The 6,055-nt window shown below is 52.8% G+C and overlaps 1 pseudogene; it reads left to right on the forward strand.

Moving 5' to 3' along the window:
- The first annotated feature begins 945 nt into the window (after window positions 1-945).
- The window catches only part of LOC114923575, a 69,241-nt pseudogene continuing 64,131 nt past the window's right edge, over window positions 946-6,055 (forward strand).

Raw genomic sequence — 6,055 nt, forward strand, 5'->3', positions numbered from 1 at the left:
AATTGCGGGGGAAGAACCGTTTCCGAAGACGTGCACCCGCATTCTGTATTCGCTTACCTGCTGATTGTGTTGGTCATCGCTGAACCACAGGAAGCGTAGGTAATCTCGATGGTCTTCTCTGACATAGAACGAATAAAACATCTGCTGGATGTCAGCCATGACTGCTACGGCTTCCTTTCTGAAACGGATGAGCACTCCGAGCAGACTGTTGATGAGATTGGGCCCTGTGAGGAGGACCTTGTTCAAAGAGATGCCTTGGTGCTGTGCACTGGCATCAAAGACTACTCTTATCTGTCCTGGCTTTTGTGGGTGGTACACCCCGAAGAATGGTAGGTACCAGCATTCTTCACCTTCCTTCATTGGTGGAGCAGGCTCTGCATGTCCATTCTGGAACATCTTTTCCATGAACTCTACTAAATGCGTTTTCATTTCCGGCTTCTTCTGCATGACTCTCCTTAGATTGTTGAGGCGTGATAGGGCTTGCTCACGATTGTTAGGAAGGCGCTGCCTGGGTATACGAAAAGGTAGTGGGGCTACACAACTCCCTGTGTCATCCTGCAGGCATTCTTTGTCCATGAGCTCTAGAAATTCTTTGTCTTCTATTGACAGGCCTATATCGTTGTCGTTTTTGTTGGTCTGGAATACTGTCATTCCTAGAGCGGGCTTGGCTGTCGAAAGCGTGAAGTGTTCTTGGCAAGGTTTCATGTGGGACGCTCTCCCGTTCTTGAGAATGGAAGTCCCTGCCACGCACATCTGGGTTGGGGCTTGCAGCTGATCGACACAGACTCTTCCTGCGATTACCCATCCAAGCTCCATCTTAAGGGCAATCGGGCTGCCTGATGGACCTCTGACTATATCTTTATAGGCAAAGGAGTCGGGGGTGTCTTGTCCCAACATGAGTAGAATTTTCGCCTCAGGATCTAAGGGAGGTATGTGATCCGTGATATGCGACAGGTAAGGTAAATGTCTTGCCACTTCTGGTGTTGGAATTTGACTGCGGACATTTGGTAGGGAGTCCCATTCTGTTACTGGCGGCAGTCGGAACCCTGCGCTTCCATCCAAGGACTCTATGTATAGTCCATAGGCTTTCCTCCCCGCCGTGCTCTGAGGCACTGTGAGCGTAGAGACTGTTTATAGCGCTTCCTCAGCTGGTACATCAAAAAGGTTGAAGAATTCTGATTTAGCAATTGTATGGGTGCTTTGCGTATCAATCACCACGTACATCTTTACAGCTTCTTCCGGACGTCCTTCGGGATAGACCTTAGCCAAACAGATGTGGGCACATGAACGAGGACGCGGTGAGTCACCACATATCACCGTGCAGTGGGACCCGATCGTTTCTGGATGCTGTTTGGGAGCATGTTGGGGTTCCTTCGTCGGGGATGCTTGTTGTGACTTGTCAGAGTGCTTCTTAGAGTCTAGATGCAAGGCTGCCGGGTGTCTGTCACTGTTGCATAGGCGACATTTCACCCTAACTGCGCAATCTTTGGCTATGTGATCCATAAAGTTGCAGCATTTGAAGCATATCTTATGCTCTTTAAGTAGGGCCTTTCAGTCATCTAGGGATTTTTTCCTAAATTCTCTGCAATCGTTTAGAGTGTGTGAGGACTTGTGAATTGGACAAGTAAGGCCACTTTTAGTTGGACGAGGGTTCGAATGAGCACTTCTCGGTATTCGTTCATCTGGGGGCTTCTTTAGGAGAGGCGTGATGTCTGTTTTGTACACTGAAAATGTGTTTCTGTCCTTTGTAGCTTGGACGGGGCGCTTGACAACATCAGAGTTTTGACTGCTTCACTTGGTCATTGGAGAGTGTGTTTCTCTGATGGAGAGGTATAGGGGGTCATTGTAGAGGTCAGCCTGGTCACTGATAAAATCAGCGAGAAGCGTAAAGGGGGGAATTTTGTTTTGGTTGCTTTTCCTGTAAGCCCGAGAAAACTCGATCCATTGATCACATATCAGTCGTGGTAGTTTTTGGATGATAGGATGTTGTGTCCTGAACAGGTCAAGGCAAGCTAATCCCGGCTAGGTAGGTGTCATGTGTCTGATTAACGAAACACTTAAAAGGACTTTCAGGCATTTTTACTCCTAAAAGCATTTATTAATGTTACAGATACGTCAGCACAACATGGAGGAAATGCTTAGGACTGGCTTCTTTTCCGCTATGCATGTAATTCTAAGCATTTCCCTCCCACCTTTTTTTGGGGTCATGGTTCACATCTTCCAATCAACTTGGAAGATGTGATTTACTTCCGGTTTCTTTTCCCCTTCTGCCTGGTTTAACTATAAAAATGCCAGACAGCTCTGCATATTGTCAAAGCANGAACTGATCTAACAAGTCCCGGAAAATATCGTTCATGAAGTGCTGGAACACGGCAGGGGCGTTAGGCCAAATGGCATCACCGTATACTCAAAGTGCCCGTACCGAGTACCAAACGCCGTCTTCCACTCATCACCCAACCGAACTCTGACAAGGTTATAAGCTCCACGCAAGTCCAGTTTTGTGAAGAGCTTCGCCTCACGGAGCCGGTCCAAGAGTTCGGGGATGAGGGGCAGCGGTTATCGGTTGCGCACCGTGATGGCATTTAATTTCCGATAATCACAGCACAGCCGCAATTCACCGGACTTTTTATTGACGAAGAGTACGGGTGCGGACACCGGTGAGGACGAGGGCCGAATAAAACCCCGGGCCAAATTCTTGTCCAAAAAGTCCCGCAATGCGGCCAACTCGGGGTCCGACATGGAATACAAATGCCCCCCTGGGAGAGGCGCATCAGGGACTAAGTCAATGGGGCAGTCATAGGGCCTGTGCGGGGGCAATTGGTCCGCCTCCGACTGGCTGAACACATCAGCATAATCTGCCAATTCAGAGGGTAAGGAGACCCCCATGGGCCCCTCTACCTGACCGGCACAGATGTGGCAGGTGTGGTCCACGCACTGCAAGCTTGGAAAGGTGACCAAGTTCTGTGACCAATAAATCTGTGGGTCATGCGCTCGAAGCCACACCATTCCCAAGACTACAGGGAAATGCAGGTCTGAGGTGATATAAAACTGGATGGCCTCCTCATGAGTACTGATGGCCATACATAGTGGTTGCGTGGCAGCCTTAATTGGCCCAGACCGAAGCACTCGACCATCAATGGTTTCCACTAACATCGGTGGATCCACGGGGCATTGGGGAATCGCCCATTGAGCCACGAATGCTGCATCTATAAAGTTTGTAGTGGCCCCAGAGTCAATCAACGTATGGACAGGAATCCCCTTGGGCAACTTAGGAAGAATCAGGCGCGCCTCCAAGATCAAATGTTTTGGGGGTCCGTGGGCAGCATCAGAAGGGTGTGGCTCGGAGGTGCGGGACGCCCGACCCAAAAGGCCTTTCAGGTCAGGCGTGGGCCGTTTCCCGACAGGGGAGCCGATGGCAGTCTCGGGACAAGCTCTGGCACAGACGCTCCTCGTCGCTTCTTGGGGCAGAAAGCGGCCAAATGCCCAGGGTCCCCACAGTAAAAACACAACCCCCCCGAACGTCGCCTGTTCATCTCTGCCACCGATAGACGAGGTCTGGCAGCACCTAACTCCATTGGCTCCTCCCTCTGGACCGGGGTTGCACCCACAACGGGGGCCGTACGGGTCTCTGGGATGGCACAGCGACTCCTTCGCTGCTGCAGCCGGGCGTCAATCCGCAGACAAAGATGAATGAGCCCAGTAAGGTCCGGGGGAATATCAACATGGGCCAGCTCATCCAGCAACTCCTCCGACAACCCATCCTGGAAAGCGTCCACAAGCGCAGCCTCATTCCAGGCTGAATCCTGGCTAAGCAGCCGAAATTCGCTGATATAGCCCTGCAGGGGGCGTCGGCCTTGCCTCAGAGCCTTCAAACGCCGGGTAGCCGTCTGGGTCTTGATGGGGTCTTCATACATTAACCGCATGTGCTCACAAAACCCCACANGGCACGGAATCACAACACTATCCCGCACCGCAGGGCCCTTCCCCCGGGTCTGCCGATCCGGATGCGGTCGGGATGGGAATTGGTCATGAAAGGCGGTCACCAAAGCAGGAGCATGAATGGTGGTCGCATCCTCCCAGGTGAACTCCTCCGGTCCGTAACCTTTCCATTCAATCAGATACTGGAAGCGACCTTTCACCCACCGGGAGTCCCGAATGCTGGCAACCTTGTACTCGGGAGCACTGTCTCCATCATGTTGTTCTGGTGGGGGAGGTTCGGCTCGGCGGAGTGGACACGCCGGTTGCTCAGGGACCAACAGAGAGCGGTGAAAGACCGGATGTACCCGCATGGAACGTGGCAGAGTTAAGCGATAGGCGACCGGATTGATGACAGCCTCGATGGGGAACAGTCCTATATATCGGTGGTCTAATTTTTTGACTGGCCGGGTGGACGGTAGGTTCCTGGTGGACAGCCATACCCGGTCTCCCACCGATAGTAGAGGCGTATCCCGCCTCGACCGATCAGCAAACCTTTTGTAATCAGCCTTGGCCTTCTCCAACTGTCGCTGCACCAATCAATGGATCGCCTGTAACTCTGCCATGTAGTCATTTGCTGGTGGTCCCGGTGCGTCTAATGGGGAAAGAGGGAAAAACCAAGGGTGATAGCCCACATTGGCTAAGAATGGGGTCATCTGCGTGGAGGTGTGCTGGGAGTTATTGAATGCAAACTCAGCCACCGCCAGATAGTCCACCCAATTGTTCTGCTGCTGATTGACATAGCAGCGCAGATATTGTTCCAGGATTCCAATGACCTTCTCGGTCCCACCGTCAGTTTGGGGATGATGTGTGGATGAGAGGCAGATCTTGACATCTAACGCCTGCATCAACCCCTGCCAGAAACGGGCTGTGAACTGGGCCCCCCTATCGGACACGACCCTATCAGGAAGACCATGTAGCCGGAACACCTGCTGGATGAACATGCGACTGGTGGTGCGGGCAGATGGCAAGCCACGACATGGAATGAAATGCGCCATCTTGGTCAGCATGTCCACCACAACAAACACCGTTGTGAATCCAGAAGACAGGGGTAAGTCCGTCAGAAAGTCCATGGACACAGCCCCCCAGGGTCGTTTGGGTGTCGGCAAGAGCTGCAGTAGGCCGGGCGGGGCCCCTTTTCGCTGACTTGGCCTGCCTACACAAAATACAAGAGGAGACATCTGAACGTCGTGTCAGATTCGGGGCCACCAGAAGGTCCGGGAGACCAAGTTCAGGGTCTTGAACAGGCCAAAATGCCCCACCGCCAGATTGTCGTGACACTGACTGAGGATGAGTCCCCTGAGCGGGCCCCCAGGAACATAGAGCCGATCACGATAGTGGAGGAGTCCATCCGTGACTGTCCATGGAGAATTGGGCCCCACCTCCTCCTTTCGCTGAGCCACCCATCCATCCTGCTGCTGAGCCTCCCGAATCCGAGCCCGTATATCTATCGGCTCTCGTATCGCAGCAAAAGACTCGATAGGGAGCACTGTTCTGGGCAGAAGCTTGTCTTCTGCTCGGGAATATTCGGGCTTCCTGGACAGAGCATCCACTCTTTGATTGTGACCGCTGGGTACGTACGTCACCCGGAAATTGAACCTCGCAAAGAAGAGAGACCACCGGATCTGGCGTTGGTTCAATTTCCGAGCGGTCTGCAGGCTCTCCAAATTCTTATGGTCCGTCCGGACCTCGATTTGATGATGCGCCCCTTCCAGATGATGCCTCCAGGCCTCGAATACCACTTTAATGGCCAATAGCTCCTTCTCCCAGATGGTATAGTTGCGCTCCGCCGGATTCAATTTCCGTGAATAGTACACGCAAGGGAAGAGGGCACCGCCGGGCGTCGTCGCCTGGAGTAACACCGCCCCAATGGCAATGTCAGAGGCATCCGCCTCCACGACAAATGGCCGTTGCGGGTCAGGATGCTTCAGGATGGGCTCCTTCATGAAGGCTTCCTTCAAAGCCTGGAAAGCCCGTTGTTCTGGAGCGTCCCACTGGAACCGAGTCTTTTTCTGCAGGAGCCGAGTAAGGGGGGCTGTCATGGTAGCAAACCTGGGGATGAAAGTCCGGTAATAGTTGG

The sequence above is a fragment of the Protobothrops mucrosquamatus genome, unplaced genomic scaffold (assembly GCF_001527695.2).
Source record: "Protobothrops mucrosquamatus isolate PMUCROS unplaced genomic scaffold, P.Mucros_1.0 scaffold4452, whole genome shotgun sequence".
NCBI classification, from domain to species: Eukaryota; Metazoa; Chordata; class Lepidosauria; order Squamata; family Viperidae; genus Protobothrops; species Protobothrops mucrosquamatus.